Raw genomic sequence first — 24,578 nt, 5'->3', positions numbered from 1 at the left:
TGGGGGTGGTTACAAGCACAAATGTTTTGCCAATATCAGCGTCAGTACCATAGATAAAGGCTACAATCCGATACTCAAATAATACATTTTGGGTGGTTGTCATTGTCATTTGTTATTATGAAAATGACACACAAATGTTACAGAAAAATTAGAAAGCATAGAAAAGCATGTTACAGAAGAGAGGGAAAGAGAAAGAGAGAGAAATGGAGGGAGGGAGATGGAGAGAGAGAGAGAGAGAGAGAGAGAGAGAGAGAGAGAGAGAGAGAATGAGACAGCATAATATAAAAGAGAAGGAAGTAATTGGCTAAGATGTGGCTCTAGCTCTGCAGTGGATTAGCTGTGTGACCATGCACAAATCACTTAACATCTCTGAATCCTATAAACCTAGAAGACAAGGTTACTCTGCCAGCCTAGGAAGAGAACATAGGCAATAATCCATAGACTGCAAGTCGGTGGTTACTGGGTTTGTTTCCCTCATGTGGCTACTATAAACATAATAGCCAAGACCTACCTTGTAGATATAATTAAAAGGGCTTAATAGCAAAGGTCCTAGGAAAGTCAGGTTGACTAAATGGACCAGTCCTGGTGCCTCTGCTGATTCCATTTACATATCTACTTACTAATGTTGCTTCTTAATAAACAGGACCATAGTTGTAACGTGTGTGAGTTGAGGCTGTGTTCTCTGAGCCTCCATCTCTGTGTGCATGAAGTCCTCCCTGGCGCCTCAGGCAATGGAGATGAATTGTTTCTAGAAAGCTGCCTCCCAAAGCTGCACCCAGCTTCATAGGTGCTGAGGAAGTGACATTATTGCGAGGTACATTGTTAACATTGCCTTTCAAAAGTGGAACAGTATTAAAGCCAAAGAACACAGGAGATGAACTGAACGCAAAGGCCGTTAGAGTTAAGTTAAAGCTCTCACATTACACCTGCCCACTTGCAGGATGCATGTGGCTGTTTTGGACCACACCTCTCACTCAATTGTCTGCTACCATACAGCTACCTTACCCAACAGGCTTTTATAGTATTACTGTGTATGAGTGTGTTCTTCCTGGCAACAGGACAGAGTAACACGATATACTCTATTTACAGGAGAAACTTACGAGTTCAGTTAAGATCTTCTGGGAAATGATTGCCACAACACTGCTGACAGCCTGTTCTGACCAGCAGGCCCTAATCCCCAAGAAAGCAATCATTTCAATGAATTCGCCAGATACAGTCCCATACCTGTGATGGCCTTGTCCAGAGTACTTCTGATATAGAGCTATGGAAGGACTCTTGGATAAAGTGAGATGGGAAAATATCGGGTTAAACAAAGTTAGAGGGCTATCTGTACTTGATGCAGGCATTCCTGAGTTTTCGAGGCATATAAAGTCTCCTGAGTAGCCTTGTGTAGCCAAGAAAACAAAACCATACTGGCTTACTTTCACAGATGCTGTCATAAAATGCCCTGATGAGGCAACTTAAGGGAGAAAGGGCTTATTCTGACTCCCAATTAGAGGTGCAATCTATCGTGGCAGGGAAATTGAGGCAGTGGGAATCTGAGGCATAATCAGAAGGGAGGGAGGAAAAAAAAAACTTACTGCTGCTCAGCTCCCTTTCTCCTAGCTAGGGCGTGGCACTACCCATAGTGGGTATGACTTCCCACCTCAATTAACATACTCAGCCTCCCACAGGCATGCCCACACAGGCACACACCCCAGATGATTTTAGGGTTGGTCAAGTTGACAGTGGACACTAACCATTGCACACACAGAGGAAGTAAAGACATGCTATTAGCTGCTTCTTGTTAGGAAATGATCTTCAGTGTCCTAATGCAAATCTTTCATAATGGGGCCTGGAGAAATGGCCCAGCAGTGAAGATGGCATCATGTTCTTACAGAGCACTCTTGAAAGGGGAAGATCCTGGGGCTTGTCTTTAACAGAAGGAACTAGAATATAAGCAGTTGAGAAGAACAAATCATATTCTATAATTGAAATTGGGAAGTATCTATAGGCTGAGCAAAGTTGTTATTATTATTATTATTATTATTATTATTATTATTATTATTATTATTATTTTATTAAATTTATTTGTTCATTTTACATCTCAATTGCAGTGCAGTCCCCTCCTTCCTCTCCTCTAGGCTCTACCCTCCCACCATCTTCCCCCTTCCCTCCCCTTCTTCTCAGAAAAGAGAAGCCACCGCCCCCTTTCCAACCAACCCTGGCACGTCAAGTCCCATCAGGACTAAGTTCATCCTCTTCCACTGAAGCTCAACAAGGCAGGTAGGGGAAGATGATTGAAAAGCAGGGAGCAGAGTCCATGTCAGAGACAGCCCCTCTCCACTTGCTAGGGGACCTACATGAAGGTCAAGCCGCCCATCAGTTACATATGTGTTGAGGGCCCAGGTCCAGCCCATGTATGCTCTTTGGTTGGTGCTTCAGTCTTAAAGAAATGGACCTTAGTGCACTCAAGGAATCATAGAGTTACATAACTCGGCCATTAGACCTGCCATTCTCTAGCAGAACTTTCTGCTCCCAGGTTTGGAGGAGCTTCTGGAAGCCAGCAGGATAAGAGTCTTGCTCACACATCTCCATAAGTTCAGCCATTCAGCTGTAAGTCCAAAGGAAGGGCCAAATCCTAACCATAAGCTAAGCCTGCAGAGACAGGAGCTGGAGTCAATATGCTCTGTCAAGGTATCCTGTCCATCAGCTGCCACCAGGGCCCAGTAACCACCTTTAATGGCATTGATGGAATTCTTGCACTGAGCGACAACTGTGCCCTCCAACCAAGCCCCTTCGTTACCCAGGAAGTGATGCCTGGCCCCGTGAATGCTATGAATGGTGACATCCAGGGCTACATTTGTCTTTCATGGATGAGTTCTAGCCAGCAAACTATTTGAGCCAAGAAAGAAGTGGTAAAAAAGTACTTTATAAACTTAGCTTAACCCACCCAGTTTCTGAAACCTATTAAAAATCCTCTAAGAAAGTGCTTTTTCTCCCCATTGGCATCTCTGAGATCAAAGTATGCAAATGAGTACCCATACAGCTAATGGCATGTAATTACCCTTGCATAATATTATATTTGATTGTATTACATTTTATTTTCACAATCATAACAATTGCATAACCACTACAATAGTAGTGGCAATGTGGCACGGTGAGGAAGAGCCAAGGCTCTGAAGTGAGCTTGCTTGGGTTCAAAGCCAGCTTTCTCTCCTCCCTTGGTGGGTTGCTGCATCTTAAGAGGTCAAAGGATGAAAATAGATTCTGTCACAGGAAAGCGGTGGGTTCTAAAATCAACAGCATTTGTAAAAATTGCCACTAGAATCTGTGCTAGTGATCACCAAAAAGTATGATTGTTTGGGTATAAATGAAGGGAAATTAGGAAGGCAAAACCAAAATGCAATAAAACTTTATGCATACTAATCTTCTGGTTAATGTCTAAGCATCTACCTTTAAGGCACCATCAAATTAAACTCCAGGTCCTGTTCTGTTAGCTTTCAGAGGCTCCAGGGAAGAGCAGTGCTTTAGCTGCTTCCAGCCACCTGTCCATTAGCAGACTCCACTAGCATTCGAGAAACCACCAGGGAGGGAAGGCTCTGAGCACTGTTTATCTGAGGTAGGACATTCACACAAACCAAGGCAAGCGACCTTCTGACAAGTGTAATTCCTATGCCAGGAAACACCTATCCACCATCAACTTCACCCTGTCAACCCTTTATTGGCATTAAATTCTAATGCTCACATCAGGTGAACATATGGCGGAGAATAAAGAAAAAGTCAGGTGGCCGCCAGCCTGGGGTACGATGCTGGGCTCGACAGTGTGGCCATCACTTCTTACTTTGTGGTTCAGAAGAAGTAAAATTTGATGAGCATGGCTCAGTGTGTGTCCAGCCGTTTATTTCCATGGAGTTTAGTCAAGTTAATAACTCTATATAGCCCCTGCAGGAGAGCATTCTCCAGTCCATGAGTCAGGGAGCAAGAGTTAGGGCTCTCAGACCTTGCCTTTGCCCAGACGAAGGCATGACTAAGCAATGCCTGCAGTTCTCAGGATCCTGGGTCTCCTGGCACAAAGCCACAAGTGGAGCAACACCGCCTCAGAACACCGCTCTATGTTTCAAATTGTATTTAAAAGCAGTGATTGCTTCCATGAGACACATGAAATTATCATGTTCTTGAGACAGGGCTGAACTCATGCAGTCAACCATATCAAATCCCACCTCCACACACCCCTCCCCCCACCCAAGTCAGCCCTTGTCATGACAATAACAAATGTTCTTTTTTGTTTTATCTTACACAGGTAGCTATAAAATATATTGTAAGTTAGTTTTCATTTTCAGGCATTTAGGGCAGTGCACACAGTTTGATGGCAGGTTGGTGCACCCAGGATGGCACGCCTAGCATCCTATGGTTTCTGTGTTGTGCTTCCTAAGCAGTGCTACAGCGTGAGCTCTGAGCATCAGTCCGGGCATTTATGGAGCCTACGTGTTCTACTCATCACTGGGTTCAATGCAGAGTTTACTTTAGCATCCAAACCAGAACACCTATGTGAGACAGTTAATCATACAACAAACACAACAGGTAGAAATAAGACTTCCCCGGAAAGGCAGTATGTGGTCTCCCTAGGTAAGGAGCCTACACAGCTCTGGAATAACATTAAAAAAAATTGTTGAAACTGATTAATGCTGTCCAAAGCAAATTGAATGTGATATTTTAAAGCTTTCAAATGCTACTGAGGTTTGGAATGAAGGGTAGACGTATCACAGGTTTATGCTAATCCTCAGACAGCAGCTAAATGCCTTCCCTTGCTGAAAGGCAGACCGCTTTCCCAGGGAGCACACATTAACTGGGGGCTCCTTTCAGCTCTGGTAATGATCATTCGTAAGCCCCTCTCCTTTAAAATGTGCTGGCCTTCTCTGTTTAATGCTCCATATCAGCTTCCAGAATGAAAAAGTTGGTGAAGGGGGTACAACCTGCTTCCACACAGTAAGCCCTCCTAAATTCCCAGACTTATCTCTCAAGTGCAAGGTCATCATTTTCTACACGTGGCCAGAAAAGGTTCTTTATGAGTATAGCATCATGGCTTCTGTTGCCTTCAATTACTTTCCCTACAGATACCTCCCCTTGGCTTCTCTCCTTTTTTGTTTTGTTATATGCATATCTGCTTCCTTTGGGACTTTACAGAGTTTTACAATCACTGAAGCACAGCAGGCCTTCAATTAAGTAACCTTCAATAAACATCCAGTTTTCATCTGTCCTGCAATTCTCCATACTAGACACCAAAGCCAATCAGCAGAATCTCACCTCTGGAAGGAGCTTTCTTTGCAGACAAAGGCAGTGTGGAAACGGCGCTATCAACATGGCCATGTGCTGCCTTAACAGTCCTGGGGATTACAAAACACTAGAGCTTAAACTTGGCACCACAGGAGACTCTAGAAACCCTGCCTTGACTATAGGAAAAGTCATTGTTGGTATCAATCGCCCAATGTCTGGTTTTTGTCCAAGGAAACACATTGAGTTGACAGTTTGATTATATGTCAATTTCACTAGCTTGTCTTTCTTTCTATTTCTTTCTTTCTTTCTTTCTTTCCTTTCTGTCATTTAGCAGTTCATTTGTGTATTTGTATACTCTTTGCACACTCACTATAGCACATGTGTGGAGGTAAACGGACAGCATGTGGGAGTTGACATGTGGGTCCCAGTGATTAAACTCTGGTTCAGCCTTGACAAGTGTGTTGCCCCAATGAGCCATCTTCACAAGCCCTTCTCACTGGTGTTTAGATGCAGGTAGTAAGGCAATAACATATCTGCTCATCTTTTGCCTTAGCCTTAGAGTGGCCTAGTGTACATGCAATGAATGAACTTAACCTTAGCTTTAGATTGGAATCTAAATATGGAAGTCATTTGCATTGCTTTACAAAGTAGTGACTAATTATATGGATTCTGGGGACTGCCCCCTGCTTTTGGATCTGGGCTTCCCTACTAGTTGGATGGCCTGGACATCTTACTACACTTCCATGCCTCGCTTTTCCTTTACTAAAATGGAGGTGATAATTGGTAATGTTTATGAAGTTCTGGAAATGAGTCTGGAACACTCTGAACATCGAATGGCTTGCTGTATGCCAAATTCTTGGCACTGTAATACAGGTTGAATAGTTGTGGTTGTTCCTAAAGATGAGTCACATTTAGAGGGTACATAATAAGCTGGATATAATGCTCGATGTGTGCCAGATATTGTTGTAAAAACATTAGATATACGAAGCAGCTTGAACGACTCACAATTTTATGAAGACTATCTCATTCTCACAGATGAGGGAACTGAGACACAGAAAGGTCATCCAGTGCCAGATGGCAGCAGAGCCACCACTCAAGCCCAAGGTCTAGGAGTCATGTCCGCAGACACTCCACTCTGCTCTGCTGCGCTCACCCTCCCAGTCACCACATGACAAGTTATTTTGCTTAAGTCTCAGGACAAGGATATGAGGGACAGCAGCACACCACAACCAGAGACACCGACACAAAGGTCCCTATGGAGTGACTGGCTCCTCAGCTCCACAAATGTACAGACCTGGGTCAGACACAACAGCCTCTTATCCAACAAGCACACTTAGCATTCCCAGCATCCAGGAGGCAGACAGGGTGTTTTAATGGATTATCTGTAAGTCCTATACTCTGAGGACTCTATTTCCAGAATGTAAGCTGCTTATATTTCAGCCTGGCAGAGCAGAACATCAAGGGAAGAACACCTCAGCACCATCTTGAATTCTCATGTCACCCAGGTAACCCTCTGCTTTGCCCCGTGAGCTGCCTGCTTATGTTTGACTGTACATATGAGAAGATTAGAAGCAGAGAACCAAAGGGCATTTTCTCTCCTGTGTTTCTGATCTAGTGTGACCAGCTTCATCTTATGGAATTCAGCATAAAATTTCTTTTAAAGAAAGGATTTACTCTGATATTTTGAAAACCAAATTGTATCTTTAATCAGATTTTCTATGGGAATCAACTACCGAGTCACCAAGCTCACAACTGGATTTCTTGTTATCTATTTACCATCTCACTTTTAGGGCATCATCTGCTTCCACATATGGACTTTTCTATGGAACATGTTGCACATGGGCCACTGGTGGCTTATTATAGCTGAAAAGTACAATGGTTGTTCCTTTTGAATATTGAAGAAAGATCCAGGTTATAGATTTCTGTCCTTCATAGTTCTCACCATAGTCAAGCAAATTTAGAAATGAGATAAAAAAAATCACTTGAACATTTGAGTGAATATATTAGTTAGATGCCCTTTGTACGATAGGTGGCTCAGTTCACTAAGGTCTCAACTTTACAACTTGAAATGGGACTGGTAGGTTAAATTAATGACATAAGTAACATATAAGGGGGGGGCAATAATTATTACTAATTACTATTTCTGTTGCATCTATTTCTGATCTTTTTTTAAGATTTATTTTTATTTATATGTATGTCTGTTTGAATGAATGCCACATGTGTGCAGGAACCCACCAATTCTAGAAGAGTACATTGGGTGTCTAGGGGACTGGAGTTACAGGAAGCTGTGAGCTTCCTAAAGTGGGTATACTAAACTCTGGAAGCCTGGGGGAGCCGAACTTGCTCCTAACCACTGGAAAATCTCTTCAGGCCTGTTGCTGACCATCTTAAAGGTTTTTAAGCTACCATAAACCAAAAATTAAAGATACTAGTTAAGCTTTAGAGGGACATGGTATAAAGGAATAAAACCGCTGAAAGTCAAGGTTAGTGTTAGGGGTAGATGTGAAAGAACATCCTTAGAGCAACTAAAGACATGGTTTGAAGGACTGCCTGAAGATATAAAACGCCCAACGCTTGCAGCTTCTGAGAAGCAAGAACATCCCTATTCCTTTAGTGAGAAGCCCCCAAGGAAAGGGTATCCTTGTCAAGCTAGGCATCCATCTAAGTCAACTACCCACCCACTGTGTGGTGAATGCTGACTTTTGACTTTCCTGAGCTTAGTCATCTGTAGAAATGGCTATGAGCCCACCTCCTTCATCAGCTCCGCAGCTGGAGGTAAGGATTAAGAGATAATGTTGTCAAAGCCTCCTCATGGGCACCCGGAATGGTCTTAAACAGGATCAACATTGTGCTTGTTATAATAATACCTAATCCCTCCTTGTTAGACCAGAAAGTCAGATCACAAGGATCATTGTTCAGACCTAATTTGGCTAGAAAAAAAAATCTAGGTAGAGGCCATAATAAGGCCACACTGGCCTCCCACGGAATATAGCAGGCAGGTGTAAACCAGTTTTGCTCATAAGCTTCTCACTTCCAGGAAACTCAAATCTTACAAACGGCCAAGAAATATCATAGGGGATGTCAATGTGTTCATTTCTTTGTTGCACTTCAAAATTTCCAGTGCTTCTTTTGAGCCACATATTTGAGTACCATCCTCCAAAGAGCGGATTGAATATAGATCCGAACAGTACTCCACCGTCAGCGAGTTTCCTTGGCAATGAGCTTGCTCAACTCCCAGGGTGTTGCGGTGGGGGGGAGTGGGGGTTGGGGGGGGGAGGAGGGCGGGAGACAAGGGCAGGCAAATTGTAAACAGGCTCTGCAGAGTCTCCCTGTAGTCCCAGCCATACATCAGGCTGATAAATAAGACTCAGGCAGAGTGGAATTTCAACCAAACCATTTTGTGTACAAAGAGAAAGGTTATCTCTCCTCCTGGGATGGGGGGAGCTGAACTGTTTGCATCAGGAGCTGCCTGAGCTCTATAAACTTCAATTGCCCATCCCCTCTCTCCTAGCACACTAATGAAACTGAAAGTATAGTTGTCCCTTAAATGTTTGTGCCTGGAGTTATGACCTGTTTCAAACGACAGGGAACTGGAGACAACATTTTAATGGTTATGAATGCATTTAAAAGGAAGCCTTGGTGTCTAATGAGAGCGAAGACGCACTACAATTGAGGAACAATTTACTACCAAGAAATCAATTTGAAAATTCTATACAAGATTATTACCCATTAAATTGTCTTTCTTCAAAACTGCAGGCCCTAAAATGGTACTTCTGGACAAAGAATTTTACAAACAATAAATGCTAATTAAGTAATCTATTCAAACGGTTGATTGAAAGAATAAAAAAAGTATCCCCCCGGGGAGAAACCCCCTTCAGCTGTTTCTACTTTAGGCCCCTCTTCTCTTTAAAAACTGGATGGTATCAGGCAACAGTCTGGAACGCTCCAAAATTCTACCATCTTTGTACTTCAGAGATACAACGCAGTGTGAATGGAAGGAGAAACACACACACACACACACACACACACACACACACACACACACACACACGTCCCTGTACATATACCCACATTCTAACATCCTACCACATACAATGTATTCTAACACACATATATACACATACATTCAAACACATCCAAATACATCCTAACACACATTCTTACACATTCTACCATACACATACACACATACACATTTTAGCACATGTATTTTTTAGTACATATACGTGTACATGTGTACACACGTGCCATACACACCACACACAGTCCCACCTAAAGATACTTGTTTAGATGGAACGAGTAACAGTGGGCGGAGCTCTTTGTTGCAGTAGTTAACGAAGAGGAGAATGCTGTTGATTCCAGAAGCCGCCAAGAGAACACGAGCACACACACATGGAATGCAGACCCAACCCTAATACAAATGAGTGAATTTGCATGTGGCTAAAATGATTTAAGACTCTTGCCGTGGAAAGCAGAGAAACAATCTTAAAAGCCAAGAGAGAGAGAGAGAGAGAGAGAGAGAGAGAGAGAGAGAGAGAGAGAGTAAGAGAGCAATCCTAAATGAGAGCCACACTTTCTGCAAGGAAGCCAGTGCCTTTTCTAATCAAATAGAAGTAAGGTCCAGGCTGGCCAATAACCAAAACAGGAGAGAAGAAAAGCTTAATTACGTTCCGTTCTCACAGCCTGGGCTCCTCAGAATGTTAGGTCTTTCTGCAGGTGCCAGTTCCTAGAAGAGCAAGGGGGCTCTGGAGGCTCTTGAGCCTGGAACTCACAGTCAAGCCTGTGCCCTCCCCCAACTCAGGATGAAGGTCTTTTCTCTAGAGAAGACAGAGAAGACAATTCCCATTCAGAAAGTGTCAGGGGAATGTGAGCAGGCACACCAGTTGGTCCCATGGGGCATCATCGGTAGCGAGGGCTCCCTCAAGGGGGTTAGAATAAGGTCCCCTCCTTTGATTTCCTTCCTTGGTGTCTAGGCCTCCTAAGGATCTGCCATTATGAGCTGGTGACCTGATATGCCACCTCTCTGTCTTTTATTGGTTTTGCAGTCAGACAAAGGGTTTGAAGTCAATTTGCACCATTTGTGTGGCCTGGACTTCTCAGCTAATTACAGGCAGGTTTTAATACCATGCCCTTTTACATGAACACAGATGAAAATGATCTGAACACGAGCATTGGTTCAGTATCATATGAAATTAAACCTGAAGGGCATGATGTCCTTATAAAGCATAATCACTGTGGAAGCTCCACCTCAGATGGTCTCAGAGGAATGCTCAGGTAATAAACAGACTTGGAAAAATGTCACTGGCCACATTACACATCCCATAGTTGGGACAAGAAGGATGATTTGATGTACAGCTCAGCAGAGTGGGAGCAGCTGCTGGTGCCTCTAAAATGTTGTATGCCCCACACATGAAAAGGGAAGGAGAGCGAGAGGGCTTTCTCATAAAAGCAGTTTGTACAAGACCTACATATGCATGGAATGCAGCACAGCCTTAGTAAGGATGGGAAGAAGGCAGCAATTCTTAAACTAGTAAGAATCTGCCCCCCACCACCTTTTATTCTAAGCATAGCACATATCTGGCCTATTAAATTAATGGACTAGGGGCTATCAAAACATCAGTGAAAGATGCTAAGTCCCTGAGATTAGCAGCCGAACAGCAGCTGCCCTTTGGTGGGCCAATGAGCATCTACAGATGTGGAAATGTGTTTCCTGGGTGTCTTGGCAAAACCTCTGGGTTTGCTTGTCATCCTTATGTCCAGATGATCCATACATCAAAACTATGTAGCGTTTAGAAACTGGGCCACCTTGGAATGGTCTCTTGGGAGCAAATGGTTAACCCAGCCTAAGTGATAGACTATCATGATGAATGAGGCACAGTCTGGTCTGAAGCAATAGGAACTGCTTGCCTCACCAGAAACAAGGGGACACCTGCCTTATTTCTCTGGAAAATAACCTTAGAACTCACAGGCCCAAGTTCGATGCCTCTGGGAGCCCATTAGACATTGCCAGCCTGACTTTCTCAGCCTTGTGGGTAAAGGAGTAATGGGTCATTCTGGGGACTTCGTTTCCATTCCTCCTCCTGGTTCCCCGGGTTGAACACGGCATCTCGTTTTTATTCAGTGCTAAGCATTTAGCGCTGTGACCTCAGAGGAACTCCCTGTACACAGAGGGGAGTGGTGCCAAAAGCAGGTCAGTGATGGTTTATGAATCAAGCCTGAGAAAAGGTGAGCGTGTCTTGCACCATAGGCAAGGCAATCTATCTGCTGGTCTTTTTTTTTTTTTTTTAAAGAAGAGTTAAAAGTAAGCAATAAATCAACAGGGAAGAGTGGTGGGTCCTCTGCCACCAAGCTGTTTTGAGATGCAATTTTAAAAGACATTAGAGTGACCTTGGCTACTTCTAATTTCAATGCTTGGAAAAAACATTTTCCCTACAAATTCCATGGTGCAATCTTGGCTCTGGAACATATCCTGCTTCTTTTAGACGACCACCTGTGGTGATTATGTGTCTCTTTGATGACTCTCCTCCCTTGTAAATGGGCAGGCTCAGGATGTGCATTTGGGATTCTGGTCCTATAGAGCTGTGAAAGCCATCTGGGCCAGGACTGTGTATTCTGAGAACATATGTCTCAGTTAGCACCAGGCCCCAGACATGGATGAACTTGGTGGCTTTGGTGCCGTTAAGAGTAAACATTGAGTGTCGCCAGGACTGTTCCATGACAAACCTCTTCCAAGTGCTGGGAGAAAGGCGCCCTGGTGACTTGCAGAGTCATTCAAATAACAACAATGCCAGTGGCAGATGCTCAGTGCCATTCTGTGGTGCAGACTGTGTGAGTGGCAGCTGTGTGGCTTGGAAGCAAAGGCTGAGAGGACTAGGGCCCAGAAAAGCGAGCACAGCATTCCTGGGTGTGTTCTGCTATGGTTTACACACTCAGACCAAACTCCCGGAGCTGGGTGACACTTACCTTGGCACACGATGAACTTTGTTCTTCACTCAGGGTGACACTGGGCTTTGAGTGGAGACCAAGCTCTTACTTGTGTTGAGAACTCAGGTACTGTATTGTACTGAGATGGAGAGTCAAGGGGGTAAGTAGGCTTCCAGAGCAGACCTGAGTTCGAATCCCTGCTCTCCATCTTAGGATGCTCAAATGCTGTTCATGGGACTGAACTTCAGCTGCTTCAACCCCACAATGGGGCTAACAGTTCTCCCCAGAGGAATGGCTGGGAATGAACAGGACGAGTGTCCCCTGCTTGTCCCCTGGCTGAGGAGCCACAATCCTCAGCAGTCATTCCTTCAAAAGCAGAATCCGTTGAGGTTTATACTTGCTTTGTTTATGTCATTACAGACCAAATAGCATCTCCTAACCTTTCTGACACCCTAGATACATACCCCACTGGTTTTATTTCCTTAATCGCTAACCCAGTGTATCTTAATAGAGGAAAATGTCTCGCACTGCCCAGTGTGACAGTCACTAGCCAAAGCTGTCTATTAGCATGTGAAAGGTGGCTCCTGTGGCTAGAAACTGGGTTTCTAAGTGTACTGAATTTTCGTGGAGTTAAATATAAATAGCCTCATGTGATACTCAGCTTCTACACGGGATAAACATGTCAAGTCTGTGCACTGACAAAGAAACATGGACTCGGCTCGCAGACATGGCGCTACATTATTCCTGGACTCTTCATCGTGCCCCCACCAGCAGCAGCCTTATAGCTTGGACTGACTGATTTGATTTGGTCTCGCTCACATTCGCTGCAGGAGCTCTCTATGCCAGAGCTAAGTTCCGTGACCTTGAACATGTTTTCTGTCTTCAACTTTTCTGAACCTGAGTTCTCCTCTGTGAAGTGGGGTGAATGACCTGGGGCTCACTTTGAAGTTTAACGCAACAAGAGCTGCCCAAGAAGTGCATTGGCACCGGCGACAGGAGGAGAAACCATACAAGATGATGGCACTGGCTTGCAGGGCGCTTAGTTTTGTGGTACTGGTTAGGCTGCCACCATTCGTCACGTTGTTTGTCCCTTTGGATTAGCAGAAGTACCATCTAGGTCACTAGACTTTTAAAAATCCCTCCTCTGGTCCCAACAGGTAGAACTTGATTCGGAGTTCCCTTTTTATCCATTCTAACTAACCCTAGCCCACTTAATAATTTAGGGATTGTATTTAAAAGTCCAAATGCTTGAGTTGGGCTCCATTTTAAATAATTTGGACTATATTCAGAGAGCACGTCTGAGTCTGTCTGTCTGTGTGAGTGCTGAATTTTGTATTTGCAAATAACACAAATCACATGCTTCTGTGCTTTATTGATTTGCCTCAGCTGTTAAAAGTGCCCTAATAAATCTAGTTGCTACCCAAGGACCAGCTATAAAAATAAAGCCTAGCTTAAATGAAAGGTGAAGCTATTAACATTTGTCCTGCAGCCTGTAAGACTCTAATGAGTTCTTTGCTGGCACTCATGAACTTGAACTTGAAATGAGGCTGCAAAGCCCAGTGGGGCTTCCCTTGTTCCGTTGTTCATGGAAAGAAAGCTTAACCTGGGGACGGCTTGATCTCCACTGCTCCCTTGCAGCCTGTAGATGGGGTCAGAGTAAGGGACTGTGTGAAAACAGCCTTTCGATGCAGATTAGGGCTGTCTTGTGCAATAGAAAAATGGTATAAATTGGTGATGGTAAACATTGTGGTTCCACGGCGAAATAGTATTGTGAACTCTGTTGGCATTTGGGGTTATTCTTTGTTGTGGGGGTGGAGATGTGCTGTCCTGTGTACTATGGGATGGCCAGAAAGGTTTTTGGTGTCCACCTAGGAGTGCCAGCGAAACATCCCCTCCTAGCAGTACAACCAAAAAAACATCTCCAGAGTTTACAAATGCCGCTGGGTGTGGCTGGTGAGGGTTTCCCTAGAGGAGAAGCAGGGCTCTAGAGCAGTCACCTTTGGTTCACTTTTCACTTGGCATTTTCCAGCAGTGTGACCTTGAGCAAGGATTTGACCTCTCGGAGCCTTAATTTCCTCTTGTGTTAAATAGAGATAACTACACTTTCACACCGGAGGGCTTCTGTGAGAATTAAATTACATAATGTGAGTAAAGCACTTACTACAATGCCTGGCAACTCGTCTCCCCCTAAATGGTAGTTACTGTTACCATGAACTACTCTGCCTTCCTAAACTGCTCCAGTCTCGCAAGCTACAAATGCTAGCTGCTTCTCTGCATGAGCCCAATTATTAGGCACTTAATCCCAACAGAGTAAACGGAGAAGAAGTGGCCAGGGACTCTTTCCCAGAGTGCTCTTCTGGAGAGCCACTGCTGCTCCTGCCTCAGGCAAAAAGCAGAGCCTCTCCTGGGATTGGCCTCCTGGTGGTTTGACCTCAGCACCTTGACGTCATTGTCATAAGGATGAGAATGGCCTAAAGCTAAACCAGACCCTTGGCAATACAGGAGAAAAAAAAAAAAAGACCAAGATGGCACTGATGCTAAGAACACTTGAGCAGCCTTCCTGCCTGGGTCTCAAATTCATTTCTAGCCACATCATTTGCTCCCCTCTCATTGATGATTCTCAATCCTTACATATCTTTCCACATGCAGGACTTTTTAACAGGTCTTTGATGGGTGGGGGCGGGGACTGCTTTGCTCATGGCCATGTTCCTGGTCATCAGGGCAGTGCCTGCCTCTGAAAAGGATTGCATGTATGTTTGTTGAATGGTCTCCCCTCTCTGCATAGCGTCTGTTTTCTCAGCAAGACTTCACATCTCAGCTCCCCTGCAGCCTTCTGGAGAATTCTAAAAGGCAGGAATGCTTCGCAATTGTTTCTGACAGCACAACAAGCTGGCCAGGAGTGGCCTTGTTAGTGTGATTTGGTGACCGGCTGGTCCCAGCTTAAACACTTGCTTAGGCACATGCCTTCTGGTAAGTTAATTTGTCACCATAGAACTGTTTGCTCTTGTTAGAATGAAGAGGGGAATGGTCTGTGCATGCTCAGTATACATGCAATATACTTTTTCTGAATATTTTTGACAAGCAGTTGGTTAAATCTGCTCATGTGGGGACTCAGATCCAAAGGAGGACCAACATGGCCTCTTCAAGAGAGAAGGTTTTATGAAATCACCTTGGCTCTCTGAAAGGCTGTTTAGATGTTCCTCTGCCGGTATGTGGTAACTTCCTACCTGTTATAACTTGCCCCAAAGCTTTCTCATTTTTCCCAAGGCCCAAAAATGACAGAGGCGCCAATCACAGCTATGTTAATTATGTTTGTGTTGCTATGGCCACCAAGTACCTGTTGACTACAGCTTCAGGGAGGAAGTAGTCATTCTAGCTCATGCTTTCAAGGGGTTCTGTCAATGTGGCTCTTTGATCTTGAGTGGACCATCATGGCAGCAGGAAACACATGCCTGAGGATAACGTTTCCTATCACATGGGGCCAGGCAGGAGAGAGCAAGACAGGAAGCAGCCAGAGATAATATATGTCCAAAGATAACGCCCCCAATGGTCTACTTCTTCCAGCCTGCACCCACCTCTTTAGCTTCTAGAACTTTCCCAAATAATGCCACCACTTAGTCCCTAAACATTAAAATCATGAGCCTCCTTGGGTTGGAGAAAACAAAACAAAACAAAACAAATAAAATAAAACAAAACAAATTCAAATAAAAGCAGCAGCTGGAGGAGCACAGACTACATGGATTGGAACTCCTGAATGTACATGCTGCCATCCTGCTGGCCACCTTCAGCGGACACCTGGTTCCTACCTGCTACACCCCATCCATCTCAATTTCAAGTTGGCTGTGGATATCCTACATACACAGCTTAATCCCAGGACCCCAGGAGTAAGTGATATTGCCCCAGAAAGCTAGGGCATTTCATTGCCCTCAACCCACCACAGCCTGTGCTCCCTCATCTTTGCAACAGCTCTGGGATAGTCATATCTAGGACCCAGGTTTAAACCAGCTCTTTACAGAAAGGACAATGCAGAGCTTGCAAAGGGCAGCGTTCAGAGGGGTGCAGTTTGCCCTCAAGTGGTTTAAAAACTGAAACAGTTACCGACATCTAAAGCCTGGTATATTTCACACCAAGTTTTAGCTTCTTTCAAAGACTGGTTGGCTCTGATTATATTGGACCTAGATTTCATCCAGTCACAGGGCTGTAGTTCCTGGTGTTACTCGGAAGGCATTTGAGTTCAGAGCGCTTACTAAATATGCTATAGAGAAACATGCATATCTGTATCTTATATGGCCTCATTTCACTTTGACCTATAGCCCAGTGAGTAGATTTCTATCGGTATTTTACCATTGCAAATGAGTAACTGAGGCCTGGGGAAGTCCAATGGCTTGTCAGTGTCACATAGCTGCAAAGGGTGTTGGGATTCAAACTTGGCTCTACCTGGTCCCAGAGGTCATGTTCTTCCCCGATAATGAATTGCCTCTGTTGGGAAGCAATTGTAAAGCTCTGTGGTCCTCTGAGCAGGTACTCCCATTTAGGGGATTGGTAAGCCTGCCAATTAGCTCTATATAGCATAGCCAGTTGAAACCCTTATGTGGTCAATCCAGCTTGTATTTGGTGAGCTGAGGCTACTCCCAGTATCCATGGGACTGTCACTCTCTATTTAAATGAAGGGATTCTTCTCAATTAATGGAGGAACCCTACTAGAGGAGAAACTGATTGGGAAGTCTCCCTGCAAATGAGAAAGTAGAGGCAGATGGGGCTCCTGAATTCTCCAGTATCCTATAAGCACATGAGAGCTAGTGTAAGCTAGCCCTTTCTGGACTGTCCTGTGGGTTTGGGGACAACTCTTTTAGTCATGGTGTTTCATCACAGCCATAGTAACCCTAAGACAGGTATGAAACCTCAAGACCCACTTTCTCCAGTATGGCTCACTTCGTTCAGTATCACTGCACCGAAAGACAAGAACTGAGGCTATAGACCACCTTAGGAAGGCTTCCCCTTTGCCTCCTACAAACTCTCTCCAAGGACAGAGGACCAGGCATCCCTCCATTCTTATGTCTCCATCCAGACTTCCCTTTCAATGGATCTTCCTTGGAGCCATATATATATGTCATATGTCCATACACACACACACACACACACACACACACACACACACACACACACACACACAAATACACCTGGAGGCCTTGCACCTACTATTTCCCTGAAACAATTTGATTTCCCTCTTCCCTGCTCCTTGTCAGCACACTCACACTAACTCCTATCCACAGGTCTTGTTCACTAGCTGTCTTTCTATGGACATGTCTCCCCAGCCTCTTACACTCACACCACCACAAGGTACCAAAGAGACCTGCTGGGTCCATGAATTCACTTAGCACCTTTACCTCATACCACTCTGCATTAATTGGACTAATCAGCTTTTGCTTGCTCTAGAGGAATGTCTGAGCTCACTGCTAAGAGCCCCAGACCAGATTCCTTTCCTACAGACACAGGATGCTCAGAAAAGACTTCCAGAGGGATTTTAAGAGCAAGAGGAATAGCTTTGCCAGTGTAAAATGGACACATTGTGTCATGCCTGAAACAGCTTCTGGGTGGCCCCCTGCAGGCTTGATGATGTGAATTCCTGCAGTCTTGAAGTGCAGGACTTTCTATTAGTCTCAACCCAAGCTAAGACTTCCCCACTTCAGAGGGCCACATGAGTGGCCTGACTTGAGTGGCTAATGGCCTCTTGCTATATAACCACACAGAAGGTAAGAACATGTGTTGGTGACTACATGTCTCTGCTTTAAACCCTGCTGTCCCACTTGTTACAGTAGGAGCTTGGCAATATCTTCAGTCCTCTGTGTCTCAGAATTATAAGGAGTTGTCACTGTGGTCATAAGGATGAGGTGAGGTGAGGTGACACCCACGGCCTTCAGTGAAAACATGCTCAGTGATGCTGTCTATTCCTCCGGGGGAAGCTCTTCTGTCCTGCTTAGGGGAAGTTAGAATGACAGCAAGAACATTAGGGCCATGCTATCCTGCAATTACTGGTGCTTCCATTGTTTTGGGTGGTGTTTATCACACTGGCAAGATCACTGCAGATTCAGTGTTCAGATGCAAACCTGTGCTTCCTTTGGCATGGAAGATGGACCACACAGGCATACTGGTACTTCTTCCTATGCGGTGCACCTGAGAGAGCATGGTTCACACTACTCATTTTCCAAGCCCCAGAGCAAGAACCTGTTGCCAGATTTCCATGTAAAAGAATGTGCCTTCTACCCCAACAGATGGAAGCAAAGATGGCGACCACATCATACAAGCTACTTGGCACTTCCAGGCTAAGTGTCTCTGAATGTTGCTTCCTAATACAACAAACATCAGAGTGATTTCCTGCTTCTACACCTTCCGCTCCAGCAGCATCCTGAACAACCAACCTATTTCTAACCTTAACCTATTTTTTTTTTACCCATTTATTAGGGGAGTGGGCATGTGCCATGGGGCACACGTGGAGGTCAGAGAACACATATGTGGAGTTGGTGCTTTCCTTTCACTATGTGGGTCCCAGGGACTGAATTCTAGTCATAGGGCTTGGCAGCAAGCACCTTTATCCTCTGAGCAATTTTACTAGCCTACTCAAAATATTTTTTAAGTTATTCAGTTCTTACCACCCTCACTATTAAGCTCATTAAACTACCACCATTTCCCACATAGATGACGGTGACAGACACATGGCTGGTCATCTTTTTTACCTTTGCCCATCTGATTCATTTTTTTTTCTCAAGATAACCAGAAAAATCATTTTACAGGGTAAATATATTGCCTGGCTACATGCCTCCCCACCACCAACACTACTTAAAACTTTTAGCATCATCCTATTGTTTATCAGTCAAGACACTGCATATCCTTTGGGACAAACATTACTATTGCCACAAAGCTTTTCAGAACTCTGTGCTGCAGCCACTCTCACTTTTCTGCTAGCCGCTGCAGGGAGGCCAGAGGCCTTTCCTGCCTGGAGCAGTGTTCTCAAAGGTTGTCTGCCTGCAACACCCTCTTCCCCATCACCAAGCAATGCCCACTATCAACCCATGTGCGACTGTCACTCATTTCCCCAGTATAAGTTACACTCAGTCATATTTCCTCACAGTACTCCATTTCCTTTGTCACAACACTCAACAAAGTCCCTAGTCGCCTACTGGGGAGGACCATGGCCGTGTGGCATACTGGATGCGCTCCAAGATGGGACACAGCACTAGACAAATGGCTAATCTACTGTTGGCTTGCTGCTTTATTGCAATTCAATTCCAGGTCGCGTTTTGTCTGAATTTCAATAATAAAAGGAAATATGCTCCTGTTTTTTATTCTCAAGATCACCTCTAGTTAATGCCTCCCCCTTCCCCATCCTGACTTCATGCATTGAGATATAGTTGGGCATCAATTTCTATGTACTGAGTCAAAATGAGTTTATTCTATCAGATCATTCATCAAAAGCATGAAATACTACTGCTCATCAGTTTCTATTTGGCAGCAGTGGACCAAGCAGAAGCAGACAATACTCAACATAATTACAACCAAGGGCCAAGAGACTCGATATTTAAGCCTGCTTCCTACATGTACTGTTTACCTCAGCCAGGCCACCCACCAGCCAGGTTTCTCTAGACATTTGTCACTTTTCCTCAGTTCTACCCAAACCACCAAATTCATACGGCAAGAAGGGCTCTCTATTTTTCACCTTCGTGGGAGGCATCCCTCTGGCGCTGCCGTGTCCTTCTCATGTAGCCACTTAACTTGTCCCTGTTCTCAAATCTCAGCTGAGCTTCCCTAGCCATCAGATAGGGCGGTGAGAGGCCACGTCTAGGCAAGCTCGGGGACCCAGCAGAGGACCTCCACAGCAACCTGACCAGCTCAGGCTGGCCTCTCGCCGCTCTGACATTTATTTCCCATCTCTCGCATGAGCTGAACGGAGCTTCTGGTGCTCGACACAGTATTTGCACATAACGGGAACTTAATGAAACTGCAGAAAAGGAAAGAAAGATGGAAGGAGGGAGCAAGGAGAAAATTAGCTTGTGGGCTTAATATTGGGACCCCTGATAGAAAAAAAATGTGAGAGTCTCATGATCTCAGTGGAGAGAAATGACCTAAGTGAAAAAGCAACACCTGTTAGTATATTATTAGGTCAGAGGCTTGGTAGCATTAATTAGGACTCCAAGAATCCATTTTCCTCCTCTGGAGAACTTAAGGCAAAGAAAGTATTAAAACAAACAAGCAAGCAAACAAACAAACAAAAAATAACATAACTTCTGGAATAGACAGATACGGCTAGACAGACAGACAGCGCAGTCTGCACGTTGTGTATACAGATCTGCCGTGCTGCCTTTGTGCACCACTAAGGAGTGGGAAGGGACACTGTGGGCCTCACCTCTGACAGCAATAATCATCCTCCACCACAATGTGCAACGCAGACAGCTCCGTTTCCAGGGCACTAATATCAAACAAAGCAAGGCAGTGCCAACGGGCTTCCCAGGGATGCTCCAGAGCAGTCCCCAAGCAGCTCCGCACAGCCCATGACAAAAATTCATATTCTCCAAGACTCATCTTTTGACCTTGCTGTGCACAGATCCACTTGAGGACAGCGGGAGGGAAACACTAAGGCTTGCTTCTGACTTCCAGTCATTCATCTGCTCTGTCTGCTCTGGCACTGATGGGGTAATGGTGATTTTAAGCCACTAGTGAGCAGGCTCCCTCTCCTTCTACAGTCCTGTCCCAGCCTGCTTGGGGTCAGGGGGCTGCTAGGAGTCTGCCCACCCCACCCCCAAAGAGAAAGCATGACTCTCTCAGGACCCAACACTCCGGATCTGCTGACATAGTCATACTGTGTAGCTTTGAGGAAGGAGTAAGCTGTGTCTTAAAAGCTATTGACTTTGATGTCACTGTCACCATCTCCCTCATACTAATGCTTCTGAGATGTCATTAAATGCTTAGCACCATGCCTCATTTTCCAATCCACACACATCAGCCACTTGGGATAAAGGTCCCTTTTACTTGTCATCATGAATTGTATGCTGTAGTAAACCAAGGCCCAGAGAACACACACGATTTACTCAAGCCATGTTTGAACCCGTATCTACCCTACTCCACAGACCTAGCTCTGAAATTTCAGGTGTTTCTGTTGAAACCACCATTATATCACCTTTGGCTTCTTCCCTGAGTCCTCATGACTGCTCCCTTCTGTTTTGTATGGGGGAACCACTGCCTAGAGCCCGGGATCATGGCTACCAAAGAAAGGCTTGCAAAGATGGAAAGCTCCCTGCTGCGGGCTGGTGTTGGATCATCACTTGGAGATGTTTTGGCTTTTGCTGGAATTCCATTTGACCTCTGGGGCACTCAGCCTTCAGGCTGGGGGTTCTCTGGAGACATGACAGGGTGACCTTCCTTCCTGCTCATGGACATCTTCCCCTTTGCTGTCACCTTAGGTAAAGAACTCACCTTCCACCATGCATTGTCACTCTGGTGTTTCTTAAAATGTCCTTAAAACTCTTTCTCTTAGAGTGTGGGCCTGAAATTCTAGACCTAGGAAACCATTCATGGTCAGTATACTTATGATGCTCTCTCTCAGACCTCAAGGTTACAAAAAAAAAAAAAAAAAAAAGGCTGCTGTTTGTTATTGTAGAATACACTGCCCAGAACTGAAATAGGTAAGGATGTTTCACTTGCCTTACATGGAAGATGGTACCAAATTTTATGTTTCTCTCCTAACTTTACTTTTTACTTCCTATCTCCAGTCACATACTAATCATTTGGGGTCTTAATTTGTGTTTCCTTCTAAGTGATCTTCTGTGTCTCCTTCTTTACCATCCATTCCCACACCCACTCTGCACTTCACAGATGAGAACCCTCTGATGCTTGTCTCCTGCTCACCGCTCCTGAAGACGATGCCACAAGAGAAACGAAAATAGCCACCAAAATGTATTAAGTGCTTCTGACCCAATGGGCATTTTCTGAAGGCTTTACAGGTGTGCTGCCTTATTTAAAGCCCTCTGATGGCTTCTGAAGGGATAGTATTAGACAATATAAAAATGGTAAAAAAAAGTAAAGCATAGGGAGGTTAAATGATTTACCCTCAAGAATGGAGGTAGAAATCAGCGAGGCTAGCATAGAAACCTAGGGAGTTGGTGCTCAGAACAAAATGTTCTCTCCTTTCGGCTTTGCCACCTAAATCATTAGACCTCTGCTGTACTCTAGGGGCTTTTGGTAGTTCAGATAAAGCAAAAAGTTCACAGCAGATCTGGACCCAAAAGAGCCTGGGCCTCCCTCTCGGGAAGGGTTGCTGTGAGCTGCAGGAGTTGCTCATCACAGACTGACTGCCCAGCAGCCATGGTGTCTGGCTTTCCTACCATCTGTCCAAAGTGCTGGGTTTGCCTGCCAATTTCTGTGTTCCTAGGTAGTCAGTCCAATCAGACCAGCTCTGGAAATCAGAGAGGCCACCCCTCCAAGCCAACAGCCTGGCAAGAACTGTGGCAACTTGGCTCAGTACTGGATCACTGATATTAAAGTCCCTACTAAGGCAACATACACAGGGGTAGGTAAGGCAAGAGGGAATGATCTCTAGGCCAGAAGATAGGAAGAAAGAAAGCCACATTAGCAGTCCCCATAGCCTACTGTGTGCCAGATACTGTTTCTAAGGGCCAAACAAGGATGCTGGGACAAAAGGTATAAGCAAGATTATCTCAGGCCACTCTACGAGATGTGGTGTGAGCACGGGGCTTCTTTCTCAGAGACAAGCCTCCACCAAGTGGTCGGAGGTTGTCATTCAAGGAGATGGGTTGCAAGGAGGGTAATGGATGTAACTAGCGCTATAGAGGAAAGGCAGAGGCCTGCGTCTGCTGGCTAAGGAAACAGAACAGTGAAGGGCTACAGGGAGTGCACTACTATTGTCAAAGAGAGAGAAAGAGAAGAGCAAGACATACTAGCAACTTTATATTGTACACAGCACTTAGGGCAGAAGACAGCCAGGTGGGTACAGATGGCTAGGAGTGAGAAACACCTCTCCCTTGATCCCCAGATAGGCCACCAGCATGTAGCCATCTCCATCCTATCCTAGGGGTAAATGGGCTGGCCTAGACTACTGACAGTAGCCAGTGCCTGGCTTGCTCTACTCACATGACCTTCTTTTTTGCAAAAAGACAGAAAGGGGAATGAGGATGTGTACATGTGAGGATATATGTATGTGTGTGTATGTATACATATATATGTATATGTGTGTGTGTATATATATATATATATATATATATATATATATATATATATGACAACCTTCTTATTATGTAAACACTATGGACCCATCATGCAAGAGATCAAAGGAAAAGGCCTTGCTATCTGTGGTTCACGTAAAACACAAGTGAGGCTTCTGTTCTGACTAGCACAGAGAGCACATCCCACAGTGGGATGCCATTTCAGCCACAGTGGAGGCAACCAGGAAGGGGGGAAACCCTGAGGAAGCAGATCAAAAGAAGGCAGAGGTATTCGTGGTCCCATAGGAACCACAGTACCAAAGCTGGGGGCACCCACAGCAGCCCTCTCCTGTGAGGCCTCATTTCCTTACTGCTCTGAACGGTACTTGAGGTTTGCCAAAGCTCTCCATAAGGCCTTTCGGATCTAGGTCCAGCATACACCAGTGATATGAACGGTGGCCACTCTGTTCAGTATCTGGTCTGCGGCACACGTGGTACCAGCCACAGTGTTGGCTCTCTCAGAAACAAAGTGTGGCCCTTTAATGGCACCAGAGTCCTGTGCTTCTGCCAAGTGCTAGCTGCCCTAAGTTGCCTGTTCTTCTGGGATGAGCTCTGACCATAAATTCCCCCCTTTCCGTCCTCTTGTGAAAATTCTGCAGTGTAGGCAGGGATCCAGAAGATGGAAAATCACTGCAGTTCCCGGCAGCTCTTCACAGCAGCACAGTGGATGGAACACTGCAGTATGCATGGGTGTGTGTGTGTGTGTGTGTGTGTGTGTGTGTGTGTGTGTGTGTGTGTCTGCCGTTTGTCTCTGGCAGGTGTGCAGTGACTGTCTGTCAGCGTAGGGGTTCCTGCTGAGCCTGCGGCAGCCTTTCTGTTGATTCTACAACGGGTACTCAGCTTCCTTCAGCTCCCATGAAAGTTCCCAGATTACACCACGTTTATTTTGCAGCTCTCACGGCCCTACCAGACATGTTGGCCAAATCTTTCCTCATCTTTATAGTTTTCTTCATTGCAAAATGGCTGGCATGAGGTCTGGTTCATAAGACCTTGAAGGAAGGCAGGTAATATTGAGCCTTCTTTGAGTGCTTTGTAAACATCATCAAAGCTACTGAGGAGCGGGGGTTTCACGATTCAGTCCAGGGACTAATGTTTTAATCAGGCACAAATGACTGTCGGCACAGG

General features: G+C 45.0%; 2 protein-coding genes across 4 annotated transcripts in view; one reads left to right on the top strand and one right to left on the bottom strand.

The window, feature by feature from the left end:
* DOCK2 (dedicator of cytokinesis 2) overlaps positions 1 to 24,578 on the bottom strand; it is a 406,436-nt gene that overhangs the window by 141,759 nt on the left and 240,099 nt on the right. The window lies entirely within an intron of this gene.
* INSYN2B (inhibitory synaptic factor family member 2B) overlaps positions 1 to 24,578 on the top strand; it is a 107,078-nt gene that overhangs the window by 52,716 nt on the left and 29,784 nt on the right. Inside the window, exon 1 of one of the 3 annotated variants that reach the window (XM_084762890.1) lies at positions 478 to 814. The exons of the other annotated variants lie outside the window; for them this stretch is intronic. The gene's annotated coding sequence lies outside the window, so the exon portion shown is untranslated. Of the gene's footprint in view, positions 1 to 477; positions 815 to 24,578 lie in introns of those variants that run through there. 3 annotated transcript variants of the gene reach the window in all.

The sequence above is a fragment of the Acomys minous genome, assembly GCF_964271855.1.
Source record: "Acomys minous genome assembly, chromosome: 16".
In the NCBI taxonomy this organism is placed as follows: Eukaryota; Metazoa; Chordata; class Mammalia; order Rodentia; family Muridae; genus Acomys; species Acomys minous.
Note: the sequence above shows the minus strand (reverse complement) of the source record. Positions and strands in the feature narration are given on the sequence as shown.